The sequence below is a fragment of the Oncorhynchus gorbuscha genome, linkage group LG16 (assembly GCF_021184085.1).
Source record: "Oncorhynchus gorbuscha isolate QuinsamMale2020 ecotype Even-year linkage group LG16, OgorEven_v1.0, whole genome shotgun sequence".
NCBI classification, from domain to species: Eukaryota; Metazoa; Chordata; class Actinopteri; order Salmoniformes; family Salmonidae; genus Oncorhynchus; species Oncorhynchus gorbuscha.
In genome coordinates, this window is record NC_060188.1 from 37429935 (window position 1) to 37448846 (window position 18912).

An 18912-nucleotide genomic window follows, 5' to 3' on the forward strand; every position below is an offset into this window, starting at 1 on the left:
ATGCATGACACATGTTTATATATGATTAGTAACACATTTATGTAGTGTTTATGAAGGCTTTATGAAGCCTTTATAAGCTGCACATCATTTAAAGCGAGACCAGGCCTTGATGACGGAGGTGTCAAAGGGGCAGTTTGAGTGTTGGTAGTGCTTCCGTAGTGTTTAGTGGTGTTCCCCTAGTGTTCAGTGTTGGTAGTGGTCCCATAGTGTTCAGTGGTGTTCCCCTAGTGTTCAGTGTTGGTAGTGTTCCCTAGTGTTCTGTGTTGTTAATGTTTCCTCACCAGATCCTCAATGAACTCCTTGACTGCTGCCACCACCAGGATGAAGAGTAGGGGCACCAGGGTAGTCCAGCGACCAGTGGGTGACACATCCGGAATTTGCTGAAAGGAAAAGCACACGTTCCAGTATTAAAACAATTAAATGATTACTGAATCACATAGGATATGTCCCAAAAGGCACCTTATTCCATTTATAGTGTTTATAGTGACCCATTGGCTTTTTGAATAAATGCCCAGATATTCAAGATATCCCATGAGTTTCTAGCTACAGTGTATCACCTGTTCAGTCAGTATAGGCCAAGTCTTGGGAATTATTTTACTCCCCCGAGAGCATCACATGGCTCTCACTCATCTCTGCACGAATGCGCACAAATACCCAGACACAGGCTCCAGGTGACAACCTTAGTGTCACAACGTTGTCCTTGAGCTCATGCAGGGGATTGTTTGTCAAGCAGAGGTCAGTTGGAGTGATCCAATAAGAGGCCATTATCCATTAACCATCCCCAACTACATTCAGCCATAGGCCGTTTTTTCCTTGAGCGGATGGTCGAGGGGCCGGAACATAGTTATAAATAATTTGTGCACTACAAATTGACAGCAAACAGAAAGTATTTGACAAAAACTATTTCAAACCATGATTACATTGGGATATGATCACATATACACCTCTATGTATGGGAATACTTGGGAACAGATTTCCTGAATTAAAAATCACTTTGAAATGATTTCCTGGTGATTGTATACAGTATATTATGTCTAACAACAGATTATTAAACTATACAGTACGAGTCAAAACTTTGGACACACCTATTATTTCAAGGGTTTTTCTTTATTTGTACTATTTTCTACATTGTAGAATAATAGTGAAGACGTCAAAACTATGAAATAACACATATGGAATCATGTAGTAACCAAAAAAAGTGTTAAACAAATCAAAATATATTTTATATTTGAGATTCTTCAAAGTAGCTACCCTTTGCCTTGATGTCAGCTTTGCGCACTCTTGCCATTCTCTCAACCAGCTTCACCTGGAATGCTTTTCCAACAGTCTTGAAGAAGTTCCCACATATGCAGAGCACTTGTAGACTGCTTTTCCTTCACTCTGCGGTCCAACTATTCACAAAACATCGGGTGATCGGGTCGGGTGATTGTGGAGGCCAGGTCCTTGGTCAAATAGCCTTAACTCAGAGGCCAGGGGACACTGGAGGGTGCATCTGTCACTCATTCAGTCAGTGTTTGCGTCTCAAATGGCACCTTCTTCCCTATAGATGGGTTGGTTGTTTCGCAACAAAACCGACTAGTGCACAACTATGGTGCAAAACAGACAGGGTTGGCTTAAATTGTTGTGTTGGGAACTGACTTTTAAACTTGAAAATATGAAATATCCTTATTCATGGCACCGAAAGAGAGAGGGGAATGTAATGATGTTTACATTCTACCAGGATATGTTATTCTACCAGGATATATTCTACTGTACCAGGATATGTCATTCTAATTTACTTCTGACATTCAAAAGAGACCTGGTGTTTGGGAAAGAACTGAAACCTGCTCCGACTGAGGGGGAAGAAGAACAAGGTGCGCTGCCTATGGACTGTGCCGTCTCTGATCCGGTCCAGACCCATGATTACTGTCTCTGAACCCGCAGCCGTGGACATGGCCCTAATGGCAAACCATGAGCACGTAAGAGAAATTGAGGAGCTTCGAGCCAAGCTGGAGAAACTGACCACCCAACGCGGCTTTGGTCTACTGCGATTTGCTGGTTCTGACGAGGATATCCGTTTTTTCACAACATAATGATTTATTATTATCCAACATTACTATTGTTTATTATTTACTATTCATTATTAGTATTATTATGCCAAAGTCCATCTTACCTTTAAGTACATGTTCATTGTTATTTGAAACTAGGCTAGCATATCTTAGCCTAAGTAGGCACATTGAATCGTTACAGTATATTGTCTTTACATTAGTTTTCTGTTAACCCCCAAAAATGCTCCCAGGTCGTTGCTTCAAATAAGATTTGGTTGTTAGTCCACTTTCCTAGTACTCTCCTATTGCCCATCTTCTCTAGTGCTAGGGCTTAGAGAAGATGGGCAATAACAGTAATGAGCTTTTTTGGTATTCAAAAACTCTGGGTCCATCTTTAGATTTGCAAGCGACACCCACCTGATGGCCTTCTGGCACTTGATTGAGCGGGCAGCAGAGACCAAGTTTATAAGAGTCACAAGCACCAATCCATCTGAAACAAGTGTTACTCGAGGACAACCGATAAGGGCCAACTTCATTAAATACTTCAGTATATTATTTGATCTTACTATAATTGTTAAACATTATTTACTTTTTGTTATGGACTGAATATAAGGACTATTGTACTAAAATGGGTTTCTTTATGTTCAGACACTGCCATCAATCGACGAGTTCTTATTTATGACTCATCTGTCTCTGTGTCTGAAACAGAAGGATTTGGCCCATCGGTTCAGTATCCACCAATCGACAGTGAGCCGGATTATCATCTCTTGGGCCAACTTCCTCGACTGTCTGCTTGGATCAGCACGGATATGGATCCCCAAGAAAACCATCAAAGCCCATCTGCCACCTGAGTGTAAGGACTATCCAGACACCCAGGTAGTGATCGACTGCACTGAACTCCGCTGCCAGACACCATCACTATTACTGCTGAGTGAGGTGTTTTCTTCCTTCAAGTCACACTGTACCTTTAAGGGCATGTTGGGAATGTCACCAGATGGATCATTGTACACTGGGTCTGTGAGTGAGAAGGAGATCTTCAAGCAGTCTGGAATTATTTCCTTACTCACCCCTGACATGGCCATTATGGTGGATAAGGGCTTTCTCATAGATTACATTGTTCCGTGCAAGGTGTACCGGCCAGCCTTTCTGTCAAGACGCACACAGATGCCAGTGCATGATGTTAGGGAGACCCAGTCCATTGCCAGGCCGAGAGTGCATGTTGAAAGAATGATCCGCAGAGTAAAGGAGCACAAGCTGTTTGACGCGGTCATCCTCCTGACCATCTCAGGCAGCATTAACAAATTATTTGCAGTGGTGTGCTATCAACTATCAAAACGGACCTTTGGTCAGAGCATGGGCCAAGCCAGTGTAAATGTACATGTGTTTATTTGCTAGCAGCAAAATAATAATTTGTTTATCTATGACATGTATCAATCATTTGTGTTGTAGTGAATATCAGTTTGTGTGGAGCTTGTATTGGCTTTAATTAGGCAATGAATAACAGGGGTGTGGGAAAGAAATCAAGTAAACACAGAATAAATGATGATGACAGTGTCTCACAGGAGATGTTTAACAAGGTAGCTAGTAGCCATCTATAACCTTTCCCTACTCTCATGCTGTGCGGCTTTTCACTCATCCTCATGGACCTGTGGCAGGCAGCCCTCACGGTGAACTCCCCCGTCAATGTATCTTTGTTAGATACTGTGTAGAGGACATGAATAACAATTATTTTTAGCTAACAAATATAGCTAGTAAGCATAACTTAACCTCTTGAACCTCTGGGGACAGTATTTCATTTTTGGATGTAAAACGTTCCCGTTTAAAAAAAGATATTTTGTCACGAAAAGATGCTCGACTATGCATATAATTGACAGCTTTGGAAATAAAACACTCTTGACGTTTCCAAAACTGCAAAGATATTGTCTGTGAGTGCCACAGAACTAATGCTACAGGCGAAACCAAGATGAAATTTCATACACACACACCTGTTCTGAAAGGCCCCAGTGTCTGCAACACCACTAAGCAAGGGGCACCCCCAAGCAAGCGGCACTATGAAGACCAAGGAGCTCTCAAACAGGTCAGGGTTGTGGAAAAGTACAGATCAGGGTTGGGTTATAAAAAAAAGATCAGAAACTTTGAACATCCCACAGAGCACCATTAAATCCATTATAAAATGTTTTAAAGAATATGGCACCAAAACAAACCTGCCAAGAGAGGGCCGCCAACCAAAACTCAAGGACCAGGCAAGGACAACGTTAAGCCGTACACTCCGCAGAGCTGGGCTTTACAGGAGTGGCCAGAAAAAAGCCATTGCTTAAAGAAAGAAATAAGCAAACACATTTGGTGTTCGCCAAACGGCATGTGGGCGACTCTCCAAACATATGGGAAAAAAGTACTCTGGTCAGATGAGACTCAAATTTAGCTTTTTTATGCCATCAAGGTAAACGCGATGTCTGGCGCAAAACCCAACACCTCATCACCCTGTGAGCGGACCAAGTAATTGGGCGTCACTCTAAAGCGGAACGAGTCAGGAGTAGGTTTTCTTGATTGAACACAGTTCTCTATTGAGGGCATTTGGTCAACACAAATACTCCAACATAATCAATGAAAATCTCCCAAGGAAAAACATACATCTTCTTCTCCAGATGAAACAGGAACACAATACGATTATCTTTAAACTACAACAAAAATCACGAGATTGTCACGAGATTGTTAGTGGTTCTTCGTGGATAGCTCCTCTGTCTCGGTGGCCATCTTCTAGAGATAGTTTCCCCCCCCCCTTTCTTTCCATTTAGCTCCTCTTGAGTCATCTTCTGCTTGAAATCCAGCATAATGTCCAATCCATCGAGAGGGATACAGTTCTGCTACAATGTCACGCAGGCAAAGAAATTCTGCTTCTCTAAGAATCCATTCCAGGAAGAAGCCCAAGTACCACACAGTATTGTCTGTAAGAAAAAAAAATTATACTCCATTGCACAGTTTGAACGACAGTTGAACTGTGTCAGAATAACACCATTAGGGTAAAACGAGTTGCAGAGGCACAGAGATTATATTTAGAACAATATCTTGCCGAATAGAAAGAAATATGGAATAACCCTCAACCTTTGCAGTGACCGGACCGTACAAATGTACCTAGGTAGGAAGGCTGACCCTATCTAGATAGCTAGCGTGCTGGATAGCCAATAATTGTTATTTAAATCTGTTTGGAATCCTATCTTGCGTCATGCCTATAATTGTATGATTTTGAAATGGATCTACGGTCAATATCATAATCAATGTCAACCCTCATCAATTATGTTATATAGCTAGCAAGTAAAACTATGTACCATTGCTGATGTTACACACATTTACAAAAACATTACAAATGTGAGGCCAAGATCATAGTAACAAGTAGGCAGGTGCCAAGCTAGCTAGCCAACACCAGTCATGTGCTAACGTTTGCTGGTAAACCTAGCTTTAGGTGGCTGGTTCTAATGTTGTAGCTTGCTGTATAGTAGCCACATCTACGACTAAAAACAGAAGAAGTGTTACAATAGATTTCCGGTTGTAAAAACCAATTTTTAATCATGGATATGGCTACCTGTAGTTGTCAATCTAATTTATCTAGCTGGACTAGCTACCTACTAACCTGACTAGCTACATTATCAAACCGATATTTTTTGTTTGATTTTCCCCGACTGTAATTTTCCCCGACTGTAATTTTCCCCGACAGTAGTATGTTAGCAAGCAATACAATATGGGTTTCAGTAGATCAACTAAAGTTAGTAGCTCGCTTGCATGAAAAATAACTTACTTAGCTAACCACCGTATCTGTCATCTGCCTTCTTGGTGCTGGCATCGGCTGTAGCTGAGCTTCTTGCTAAATCCAACTTTTACAATTCCTCTTCGCTATATTCCGGTAGAAACATGTATGGCTGAATGTCACCAAGTAGCAACAAAAAATGCATCAAATATGTGTTGATGAGAGGAATAAATTGAAGTCATTTAGGTCTGGTCAGTTCTTTCAGTGTTGCCCAAAGGATTCTGTTGTTAGTGCCCGCCTCCCTTTCAAAAAAGCCTGCCTTGGGGGAGGAACAGGGCCAGAGCACGAAGCACCGCCCCCCCACACTTCAGAGACGGGAAAAATGGTGTCAGCTTGTATAAAGACATCCAAAGGCTCTATCGAACAAGGACAACCATATATACACACACAAAAACATAAGTCTCCAGATCTCTCCAGGGTGAAATTCTCTTTAATGTCGAGTTAAATCAAAAAATGATTAGATTTCAGAGGTTTAAAAAGGAACAAAAAAACATTACTTTTGGCAGGTTGGAATCGGTTCAGAACTTTATTTTGCTGGTCGAAAGAGTGGAACAGAACAACCCATGCATGTGATATTTGCTACAGATGCCAAGGCTGCAACCAATAAAAATAATGTTTCTTACCTGCAGGAGAGCGATAAAGAGGAAGAAGGAGTTGGCAGCCCTTCTGAACTGAGAGTAGAGGAACCGAGGCAGGAACGTCAGGACATTATACTTTGCAGTGCTGCAGGGCAGAGAGATGGAAAGGGAGAGATTGAGAAAGAGAGATAAAATACAGAAAGAAATACAGAAAAAACATCAGTTCAGTTACATTAATCAGTTGCTTTTCGCTAATAGACATCTTATACTAGTATACAAAATGTATACAGTGCATTCGGAAAGTATTCAGACCCTTTCACTTTTTCCACATTATGTTACAATACCGACCTATTCTAAAATATATTTTTTCACATATACACATACATACATACATACATACATACATACATACATACATACATACATACATACATACATACATACATACATACATACATACATACATACATACATACATACATACATACATACATACATACATACATACATACATACATACATACATACATACATACATACATACATACATACATACATACATACATACATACATACATACATACATACATACATACATACATACATACATACATACATACATACATACATACATACATACATACATACATACATACATACATACATACATACATACATACATACATACATACATACATACATACATACATACATACATACATACATACATACATACATACATACATACATACATACATACATACATACATACATACATACATACATACATACACACACACAACCGCATAATGACAAATTAAAAACAGGTTGAGAAACTTTTGCAGATTTTTTAAAAACTATATATTTTTAAATAGCTTAGGCAGCGATTACAGCATCGAGTCTTCTTGAATATGACGCTCCAAGCTTGGTAGACCTATATTTGGGGAGTTTCTCCCATTCTTCTCTGCAGATCATCTCAAGCTATCAAATTGGATGGGAAGCGCCGCTGCACAGTTATTTTCAGGTCTCTCCAGAGTTGTTAGATCGGGTTCAAATCCGGAATCTGGCAGGGCCACTCAAGGACATTCAGAGACTTGTTCCGAAGCCACTCCTACGCTGTCTTGGCTGTGCGTTTAGGGTCGTTGTCCTGTTGGAAGGTGAACCTTCAATGTTTGAGGTCCTGAATGCTCTGGAGCAGGTTTTTAATCAAGGATCTCTGTTCATCTTTCCCTTGATCCTGACTAGTCTCCCAGACCCTGTCTCTGAAAAACACTGCACAGAATGATGCTGCCATCACCATGCTTCACAGAAGGGATGGTATTGGCCAGGTCATGAGCCATGCCTTGTTTCCTCCAGGCATTGGCATTCAGGCCAAAGAGTTCAATCTAGTTTGATAAAGTCTCTTTATATCCAAAAACCTCCATTTTGTTCACAGGTTTTCTTCAGTAATCCATAGGCTCAAACGCAGTCAGACAAAAATCCAAATTGTATCCGTAAAGTTCATAGAAACATGTCAAACAATGTTTATATTCAATCTTCAGGTTGTTTTTAGCCTGAATGATCTATAATATTTCAACCGGAAAATAACGTAAAAGGTAAACAAGAAATGCATTAAACAAATCTAAATGTATTTCATATTCTTCAAAGTAGCCATCCTTTGCCTTGATTACAGCTTTGAACACTCTTGGCATTCTCTCAACCATCATCATGAGGAATCCTTTTCCAACAGTTTTGAAGGAGTTCCCACATATGCTGGGCACTTGTTAGCTGCTTTTCCTTCACTCTGCAGTCCAACTCATCCCAAACCATCTTGTTTGGGTTGAGGTCGGGTGATTGTGGAGGTCAGGTCATTTGTTGCAGCACTCCATCGCTCTCCTTCTTGGTCAAATAGCCCTTACACAACCTGGAGGTGTGTTGGGTCATTGTCCTGTTGAAAAACAAATGATAGTCCCACTAAGTGCAAACCAGATGGGATGGTGTATCACTGCAGAATGCTGTGGTTAAGTGTGCCTTGAAATCTAAATAAATCACTGACAGCGTCACAAGCAAAGCACCCCCACACCATCACACCTCCTCCATGCTTCACGGTGGGAACCACACATGCAGATATCATCCATTCACCTGCTCTGCGTCTCAAAGACACATCGGTTGGAACCAAAAATCTCAAATTTGGACTCAACAGACCAAAGGACAGATTTCCACCGGTCGAATGTTCATTGCTTGCGTTTCTTGGCCCAAGCAAGTCTCTTCTTATTATTGGTATCCTTTAGTAGTGGTTTCTTTGCAGCAATTCGACCATGGAGGCCTTTTGAGATGTATCCGTTACTTTAACTCTGTGAAGCATTTATTTGGGCTGAAATCTGAGGTGTAGTTAACTATAATGAACTTATCCTCTGCTGCAGAGGTAACTCTGGGACTTCCATTCCTGTGGCAGTCCTCGTGAGAGCCAGATTCATTTTCCACATTGACTGACCATCATGTCTTAAATAATAATAATATATGCCATTTAACAGACGCTTTTATCCAAAGCGACTTACAGTCATGTGTGCATACAGTCTACGTATGGGTGGTCCCGGGGATTGAACCCACTACCCTGGCGTTACAAGTGCCATGCTCTACCAACTGAGCTACAGTAATGATGGACTGTTGTTTCTATTTGTTTATTTGAGCTGTTCTTGCCATAATATGGACTTGGTCTTTGACTAAATAGGGCTATCTTCTGTATACCACCCCTACCTTGTCACAACAAAACTGATTGGCTCAAACACATTAAGGAATGAAATTCCACAAATGAACTTTTAACAAGGCATACCTGTTAATTAAATGCATTCCAGGTGACTACCTTATGAAGCTGGTTGAGAGAATGCCAAGAGTGTGCAAAGTTGTTATCAAGGGTGGCTACTTTGAAGAATCTAAAATATATTCTAATTTGTTTAAGACTTTTTGGGTTACTACATGATTCCTTATGTGTTATTTCATAGTCTACAAAGTAGAAAATAGTACAAATAAAAAACAACCCTAGAATGAGTAAGTGTGTTGTAAATGTGCAAAATCATTTCTAAAAATCTGTTTTCACTTCATCATTTTGAAGTATTGTGTGTAGATTGCTGAGGATTTTTATTTAATTAATTTTAGAATAAGGCTGTAACGTAACAAAATGTGGAAAAAGTCAAAGGGTCTGAATACTTCCCGAAGGCACTGTAAACACACAATCCATAATAGGCCTCCATCCATCACCCTCAGCAGGATCTGTAGAAATGAGAAACATACGGTTTTCAGGGATACAGAATCTTCAACCTAGCTTCCTTTTCCCCTGAAAACCGAATGTGTGAAACCCTCAGGCGTTTATTTTACGCCAGCTACGTTAGGCTATCCATCCATAGACAAAGCACTCGATCAGAGTGTAATAAATCAACATCAATAAGCAGACATTCACACACACAAAAGCAAGCACACACACAAACATTGGGTAATACAAACAGAGATAGGGGAGCATCGTACACTGGCAAGTGTAGAGAGACTGGCAGACAGTCAATTCATTGTCTCCCCAAATCATACCTATAGTGGAGCGCCAAGTCAGAAAACAGCATACATCAGCACACATGGCTGTAAACAGCTATAAAATAGGCCATAGTACAATATCGTACCAGCCTTGCAGAGTGCTGTGCTGGCGATCCTCAGCCTTTTTCGAGCCTCCCTTGATTTTCACCAAATAAATTGTTATTGGTCACATTATCCGAATATAACAGGTGTAGAATTTACAGTGAAATGCTTACTTACTGATTTGATTTACTAACAAGCCCATTCCCAACAGCGCAGATTTAAAAATAAAAATATTTCATAAATAAAAAAGGAAATAGTAACGCAATTAAAACAATACTGAAGCTAAATACAAGGAGTACCAGTACCGAGTTAATGTGCAGGACTAGGAGGTAGATCAGGTAATACAGTATGTACATGTGGGTAGGGGTAAAAGTGACTAGGCAATCAGGATATATAATAAACAGAGTAGCAGTAGTTTGTGTGAAAGTGTGTCCGTGTGAGCGCGTGGGTAGAGTCTAGTGAGCGTGCATAGAGCCAGTGCAAGGGAGGAAGGGCAAAACTATTAAGATAAACAAATGAATAATAAACGAGGTCAATGTAAATTGTCCGGGCAGCCATTTGATTAACTGTTCAGTCTTATGGCTTGGGGGTAGAATCTGCTCAGGTGCCTTCTGGTCACAGAAGGTACAGCTTGCAGTGCAGTAGAAGAGAGGAGAGTCTATGACTTGGATGGCTGGGCCTTCCTTTGACACCGCATGGTGTAGAGGTCCAGGTTGGCAGGGTGTTCGGCCCCAGTGATGTACTGGGCTGTATGCACTAACCTCTGTAGGGCCTTACAGGCGGATGATGAGCAATTCCCACGCCAAGCAGTCAGTCAAGATCGCCTCAATGGTGCAGCTACAGAACTTTTTGAGAATCTGAGGACCCATGCCAAATCTTTTCAGCCTCCTGAGGGAGACGGGGCATGCTCTCTTTACGTCTGTCTTGGTGTGTTTGGACCATGATAGGTCCTTAGTGATGTGGACACCGAGGAACTTGAAGCTCTCGACCCACTCAACTGCAGCCCCGTCAATGTGAATGGGCGTCTGTAGTCCACAATAAGCTCCTTTGTCTTGCCCACCTAGGCTGTCTCATCGTCGTCGGTAATCAGGCCTACCACCGTCACGTCGTCGGCAAACTTAATGATGGTGCTGGATTCATTCACGCAGTCGTTGGTGAACAGGAAGTATAGTATGGGACTGAACACGCGCCCCTAAGGGGCCCCCGTGTTGAATGTCAGCGTGGCGGATGTGTTGTTGCCTACCCTTACCTCCTGGGCGCGGCCTGTCAGGAAGTCCAGGATCCAGCTGCAGACAACGGTGTTAATTCCCAGGGAATAGCTTAGTGATGAGCTTGGATGGCCCTATTGTGTTCAATGCTGAGCTGTAGTCAATGAACAGCATTCCCACGTAGGTGTTCCTCTTGTCCAGGTGGGAAAGGGCAGTGTGGAGTGCAATAGAGATTGCGTCATCAGTGTATCTGTTGGGGCAGTGTGCGAATTGGAGTGGGTGCAGGGTTTCTGGGATGAGGGTGTTGACGTGAGCCATGACCAGCGTTTCAAAGCATTTCATGGCTACAGATGTGAGTGCTACGGGGCGGTAGTCATTTAGAGACTTTAGACCTTGGCGTTCATAGGCACAGGGACTATAGTGGTTTGCTTGAAACACGTAGGTATTACAGACTGGGTCAGAGAGAGGTTGAAATGTCAGTGACGACACTTGCTAGCTGGTCAGTGCATGCTCTAAGTAAGCATCCTGGTAATCCGTCTGGCCCTGCGGGCTTGTTTATGTAAACCTCTTTAAAGGTCTTACATCGGCTACGGAGAGGTCATACAGTCATCATCAAGAACAGCTATTGCTCTCATGCATGGTTCAGTGTTGCTTTCCTTGAAGGGAGCATAGAAAGCATTTAGCTCGTCTGGTAGGCTCGAGTCACTGAGCAGCTCTCGGCTGAGTTTCCCTTTGTAATCCGTGATACAGTAGTTTGCAAGCACTGCCACCTTCAACAAGCGTAAGTGCTTGTGTAGTTGGATTCGATCTTAGTCCTGTATTGACGCTTTGGTTGTTTAATGGTTTGTCGGAGGGCATAGCGGGATTTCTCATAAGCGTCCTACTCCTTGAAAGCAACAGCTATAACTGCTAGCTCAGAGCAGATCCATGGCCTCCATAATCCATGGCTTCTGGTTGGGATATGTACGTATGGTCAACACGGGGACAACATCGTCGATGCACTTATCAATGAAGCCGGTGACTGACGTGGTAAACTCCTTAATGCCATCGGATGAATCCCGGAACATATTCCAGTCTGTGCTAGAGAAACAGGCCTGTAGCTTAGCATCCGTTTGAGCGGACCACTTACGTAGTGAGCACGTCATTGGTACTTTGTTTGAGTTTTTGCTTGTAAGCAGGAATCAGGAGGATAGAGTTATGGTTTGATTTGCCAAATGGAGGGCAGGGGTTAGCTTTGTATGTGGCGTAAAAGGTGATCTATTGACATGATGGTACAAATGAGGTGAAATGGATCAGTTTCCTGCATTAAAATCACTGGCCACTAGGAGCGCCGCCTCTGGATGAGCATTTCCTTGTTGGCTTATGGCCCAATGAATTGTAGTATTTTAAACACTATGTAACTTATGTTGCTGGACCCCGGAAGAGTAGCTGCTGCCTAATGGGTATCCATAATAAACACAATACAAATAATCTACAGCTCGTTGAGTGTGCTTTGTGGTGGTAAATAGACAGCTAGGAAAAATACAGATGAAAAATCTCTCTTGGTAAATAGTATTTGCCAATACAACAGAGGGCAGAGGCGAATAATCAATGTCTTTCGCCTAAGACTCATTGAAGTAGAAACGATGGCGGAAGCATTACATACAAAAAAAATGTGAAGATCACCGGGGGGAGAAGGAGCCTATAAAACGGCCGCCGTTTCTCTCCGGCGCCATTCTCATCCAAGTATCTGTAAGAAAAACTAAATGGTTTGAAAAAGGTGGTCTCACTACTAGTATCCTCCAGTGTATGGATCTAGGCCCTCTCCTTTTCTCTCTGTACACCAAGTTACTCAGCTCCGTAATATATTCACTAGGGATGTGCATCTTTCCCTTTCAAGATGATTCGATACGCATCTAGAATACATGGGCTCCGATGCCTTATAATTTGAAATGATTTTGTGCGATTCGGTTTAATACGATGCACTAACATTTGTTGCATAAACATTACATTTTCCATTTTCAATTAAAATCGGCTTCTGATGGAGCTCATGAGTTGGGCCACTGAGCTGACTTCTCTCTCAGAGTGAGTGAGTGAGTGAGTGAGTGAGTGAGTGAGTGAGTGAGTGAGTGAGTGAGTGAGTGAGTGAGTGAGTGAGAGAGTGAGAGAGTGAGGCGTGTGTATAAAGACTAGGCATCTACCGCCCCACTACCACTATCAGATTAGGGGGGCAAAGTAGCCTGTTTTCTGTCTGAAATCACCAGGACCCACAAATTAATTTGTCATTTTTGCTGATTTAAGTGTTTGAGACAGTAATCTATTAATATTTATAGTTTACAAATTAATGACTATATAGCGCAACTTTGGATTTCATTCCGATCTCAAAATCGAATTGGTTTTGACCGTTTTTACTTTAAGGAGAGATCTTCTCTCACTTCAGCCAAGCCTCACAAAAGTGATTGCTCGTTATGAAATTCTCAACTTTACCCTGTATGCAGGGGGGCAAAAAAGTATTTAGTCAGCCACCAATTGTGCAAGTTCTCCCACTTAAAAATATGAGAGTGGCCTGTATTTTTCATCATAGGTACGCTTCAACTATGACAGACAAAATTATTTTTAAAAATCCAGAAAATCACATTGTAGGATTTTTAATGAATTTATTAGCAAATTATGATGGAAAATAAGTATTTGGTCAATAACAAACGTTTCTCAATACTTTGTTATATACCATTTGTTGGCCATAACAGAGGTCAAATGTTTTCTGTAAGTCTTCACAAGGTTCTCACACACTGTTGCTGGTATTTTGGCCTATTCCTCCATGCAGATCTCCTCTAGAGCAGTGATGTTTTGGGGCTGTTGCTGGGCAACACGGACTTTCAACTCCCTCCAAAGATTTTCTATGGGGTTGAGATCTGGAGACTGGCTAGGCCACACCAGGACCTTGAAATGCTTCTTACGAAGCCACTCCTTCGTTGCCCAGGCGGTGTGTTTGGGATCATTGTCATGCTGAAAGACCCAGCCACGTTTCATCTTCAATGCCCTTGCTGATGGAAGGTTTTCACTCAAAATCTCACGATACATGGCCCCATTCATTCTTTCCTTTACATGGATCAGTCGTCCTGGTCCCTTTGCAGAAAAACAGCCCCAAAGCATGATGTTTCCACCCCAGTGCTTCACAGTAGGCATGGTGTTCTTTGGATGAAACTCTGAATTCTTTGTCCTCCAAACACGACGAGTTGAGTTTTTACCAAAAAGTTGTTGATGATGATGTGTATTCCTTGTTAGCTGACGTTATCTGCCGGAGCTATCGTTTCTCCTGACATTTTAGTAGCATTTTTTGAACGATGCGTCATTGTAAACAGAGATTTATGGATATATATTGCAGATTATTGAAAAAAAATGAATGTACTGTGTAACATGTTATATTACTGTCATCTGATGAAGATTTCAAAAGGTTAGTGAAATGATTTTTCTTTTAATCCTGCGTTTGTTGATTGCATATTTTTTCCTACTTGGCTATGCAAATGAGCTATGTCTGCGGTGGTGGTTTGACATAAATATGTGCTATGTTTTCACCGTAAAACATTTTAGAAATCTGACTTGCTGGGTAGATAAACAACTTGTTTATCTTTCATTTGAGCCATTGGACTTGTTAATGTGTGGAGGTTAAATATTTTTCGGAATATTTTTGCGTTCCATGCACCACCTTCCAGCTGAACGTGGGGGGGGGGGGGTTCCCAGATTGGAACCCTAGTCCCCTTCAGGTTAAGGTCTTTGGTCTGAACCATTCGTGCTGGTCCTTTACCCTGGATGATTACACTAGGAATAGCTGTTGTGTTAGAGGGATTGGTTGAACTTCGGCCAATCATTTTCCCCTTATCGACTCTAACTTCTGCCACCTGGAACGGTACCATAGTATCAGTTGAAAACTGGTCGAAGCCCACATACCATAACCCGAGGTCCTGAGTATTGACTGCCTTAATGTTAATTCGCACCTTTATACAATACTTCCTCTGCTCGTGAACACAGTCCAAAACGCCAACCCTTACTATACTCCACCTGGTCCCAAATTGAGTGTATGGGTTTACGTAGCCATCCCTTTCAGTGTGAGTTATGACCTGGCTCCACGACTTACACGGTGATTTACACAAATACTTCCCATAGAGTCCCATGGTTCTAGACTGCCAAGGAGTGAATGACCCCAATTGATCTACACAAAATTCTACTGAGAGATCCTTGCCCAATTCCACCCTCACTTCCTTACTGTTTTGTTTCAGTGACCTTTTGAGAATCTTTGGTAACATCCCATTTCCCTCATCTAGCACATGAGTCAAATTATCCTCTTTGGCACTCTCCGGGGGATCATGGTGAATCAGGAACATGGCCCCCACAATAAAACAGCTCAGGATGGTCAGTGCACACGTGAAGCCCCACCCTCTCCCCGTTCCGGTTGGAGCGAGTGGTCGCATCTGCACTTCGCTCCCGCGGGTAGTATAACTTTTTCATTATATTTCATTATATCACAACGGTTTGATTTGTCTAATCTTAGCAATTTCTTCTCAGCTAGCTACATAGCCGTCTTTGTATCAAAGATAATTGCGTAATTATCGTATTTCGCCATCCTAACGTAGTCTTCACTAGCCAGCTAGCTAACGTCCACTGATTAGCTGCACTGGAGAAACTATTACACTCAACTGAACGACTTGATTAGTGTAGTGTTAGCTAGCTACATAGCTGCCTTTGCTGTCTTCGTATCATCGTATCCAAGATAATTGTGTTGTTTAGGTTTAGAGTGTGTAGTCTTAGAGTGATTATCTTAATTTACCGAGGTTAGCTAGCCAGCTATTTGTTGTCCTTAACGTAGGTGACTCTGCTAGCTAGCCAACGCTAGCCAACGTCTTCTGTATAGAACTCAACTACCCGGTCGCATTCACAGGTAGTATCACATTTTCAGTTCATTTCATTACAGTACAACGGTTTGATTTGTTTGATCGTAGCTAGCTACATAGCCGTCTTTGTATCAAAGATAATTGTGTAGTCTAGAGCGATTTTCTAGGTTCGCTAGCCAGCTATTGTCGTTCTTTTAACGCAACGTAACGTAAACAACACTGCTAGCTAGCCAGCTAGCCCCGAATAGCAACACTGCAGAAACTATTACACTCAACGGAACGACTTGATTAGTGTAGTGTCAACAACGCACCCACTGCCAGCTGGCCTACTTCAGCAGTACTGTATCATTTTAATCATTTTAGTCAATAAGATTCTTGCTACGTAGCTTAACTTTCTGAACATTCGAGACGTGTAGTCCACTTGTCATTCCAATCTCCTTTGCATTAGCGTAGCCTCTTCTGTAGCCTGTCAACTATGTGTCTGTTTATCCCTGTTCTCTCCTCTCTGCACAGACCATACAAACGCTCCTCACCGCGTGGCCGCGGCCACCCTACTCTGGTGGTCCCAGCGCACGACCCACGTGGAGTTCCAGGTCTCCGGTATCCTCTGAACTGCCAACTGCGGTCAACAAGGCAGAGTTCATCTCAGCCTATGCCTCCCTCCAGTCCCTCGACTTCTTGGCACTGACGGAAACATGGATCACCACAGACAACACTGCTACTCCTACTGCTCTCTCTTCGTCCGCCCACGTGTTCTCGCACACCCCGAGAGCGTCTGGTCAGCGGGGTGGTGGCACCGGGATCCTCATCTCTCCCAAGTGGTCATTCTCTCTTTCTCCCCTTACCCATCTGTCTATCGCCTCCTTTGAATTCCATGCTGTCACAGTTACTAGCCCTTTCAAGCTTAACATCCTTATCATTTATCGCCCTCCAGGTTCCCTCGGAGAGTTCATCAATGAGCTTGATGCCTTGATAAGCTCCTTTCCTGAGGACGGCTCACCTCTCACAGTTCTGGGCGACTTTAACCTCCCCACGTCTACCTTTGACTCTTTCCTCTCTGCCTCCTTCTTTCCACTCCTCTCCTCTTTTGACCTCACCCTCTCACCTTCCCCCCTACTCACAAGGCAGGCAATACGCTCGACCTCATCTTTACTAGATGCTGTTCGTCCACTAACCTCATTGCAACTCCCCTCCAAGTCTCCGACCACTGCCTTGTATCCTTTTCCCTCTCGCTCTCATCCAACACCTCCCACACTGCCCCTACTCGGATGGTATCGCGCCGTCCCAACCTTCGCTCTCTCTCCCCCGCTACTCTCTCCTCTTCCATCCTATCATCTCTTCCCTCCGCTCAAACCTTCTCCCACCTATCTCCTGATTCTGCCTCCTCAACCCTCCTCTCCTCCCTCTCTGCATCCCTTGACTCTCTATGTCCCCTATCCTCCAGGCCGGCTCGGTCCTCCCCTCCCGCTCCGTGGCTCGATGACTCATTGCGAGCTCACAGAACAGGGCTCCGGGCAGCCGAGCGGAAATGGAGGAAAACTCGCCTCCCTGCGGACCTGGCATCCTTTCACTCCCTCCTCTCTACATTTTCCTCCTCTGTCTCTGCTGCTAAAGCCACTTTCTACCACGCTAAATTCCAAGCATCTGCCTCTAACCCTAGGAAGCTCTTTGCCACCTTTTCCTCCCTCCTGAATCCTCCGCCCCCTCCCCCCTCCTCCCTCTCTGCAGATGACTTCGTCAACCATTTTGAAAAGAAGGTCGACGACATCCGATCCTCGTTTGCTAAGTCAAACGACACCGCTGGTTCTGCTCACACTGCCCTACCCTGTGCTCTGACCTCTTTCTCCCCTCTCTCTCCAGATGAAATCTCGCGTCTTGTGACGGCCGGCCGCCCAACAACCTGCCCGCTTGACCCTATCCCCTCCTCTCTTCTCCAGACCATTTCCGGAGACCTTCTCCCTTACCTCACCTCGCTCATCAACTCATCCCTGACCGCTGGCTACGTCCCTTCCGTCTTCAAGAGAGCGAGAGTTGCACCCCTTCTGAAAAAACCTACACTCGATCCCTCCGATGTCAACAATTACAGACCAGTATCCCTTCTTTCTTTTCTCTCCAAAACTCTTGAACGTGCCGTCCTTGGCCAGCTCTCCCGCTATCTCTCTCTGAATGACCTTCTTGATCCAAATCAGTCAGGTTTCAAGACTAGTCATTCAACTGAGACTGCTCTCCTCTGTATCACGGAGGCGCTCCGCACTGCTAAAGCTAACTCTCTCTCCTCTGCTCTCATCCTTCTAGATCTGTCGGCTGCCTTCGATACTGTGAACCATCAGATCCTCCTCTCCACCCTCTCCGAGTTGGGCATCTCCAGCGCGGCCCACGCTTGGATTGCGTCCTACCTGACAGGTCGCTCCTACCAGGTGGCGTGGTGAGAATCTGTCTCCTCACCACGCGCTCTCACCACTGGTGTCCCCCAGGGCTCTGTTCTTGGCCCTCTCCTATTCTCGCTATACACCAAGTCACTTGGCTCTGTCATAACCTCACATGGTCTCTCTTATCATTGCTATGCAGACGACACACAATTAATCTTCTCCTTTCCCCCTTCTGATGACCAGGTGGCGAATCGCATCTCTGCATGTCTGGCAGACATATCAGTGTGGATGACGGATCACCACCTCAAGCTGAACCTCGGAAAGACGGAGCTGCTCTTCCTCCCGGGGAAGGACTGCCCGTTCCATGATCTCGCCATCACGGTTGACAACTCCATTGTGTCCTCCTCCCAGAGCGCCAAGAACCTTGGCGTGATCCTGGACAACACCCTGTCGTTCT

General features: G+C 43.5%; 1 pseudogene; it reads right to left on the minus strand.

Annotated features, from left to right (window-relative positions):
- Window positions 1-18912, minus strand: part of LOC123999758 — a 203253-nt pseudogene that overhangs the window by 175647 nt on the left and 8694 nt on the right.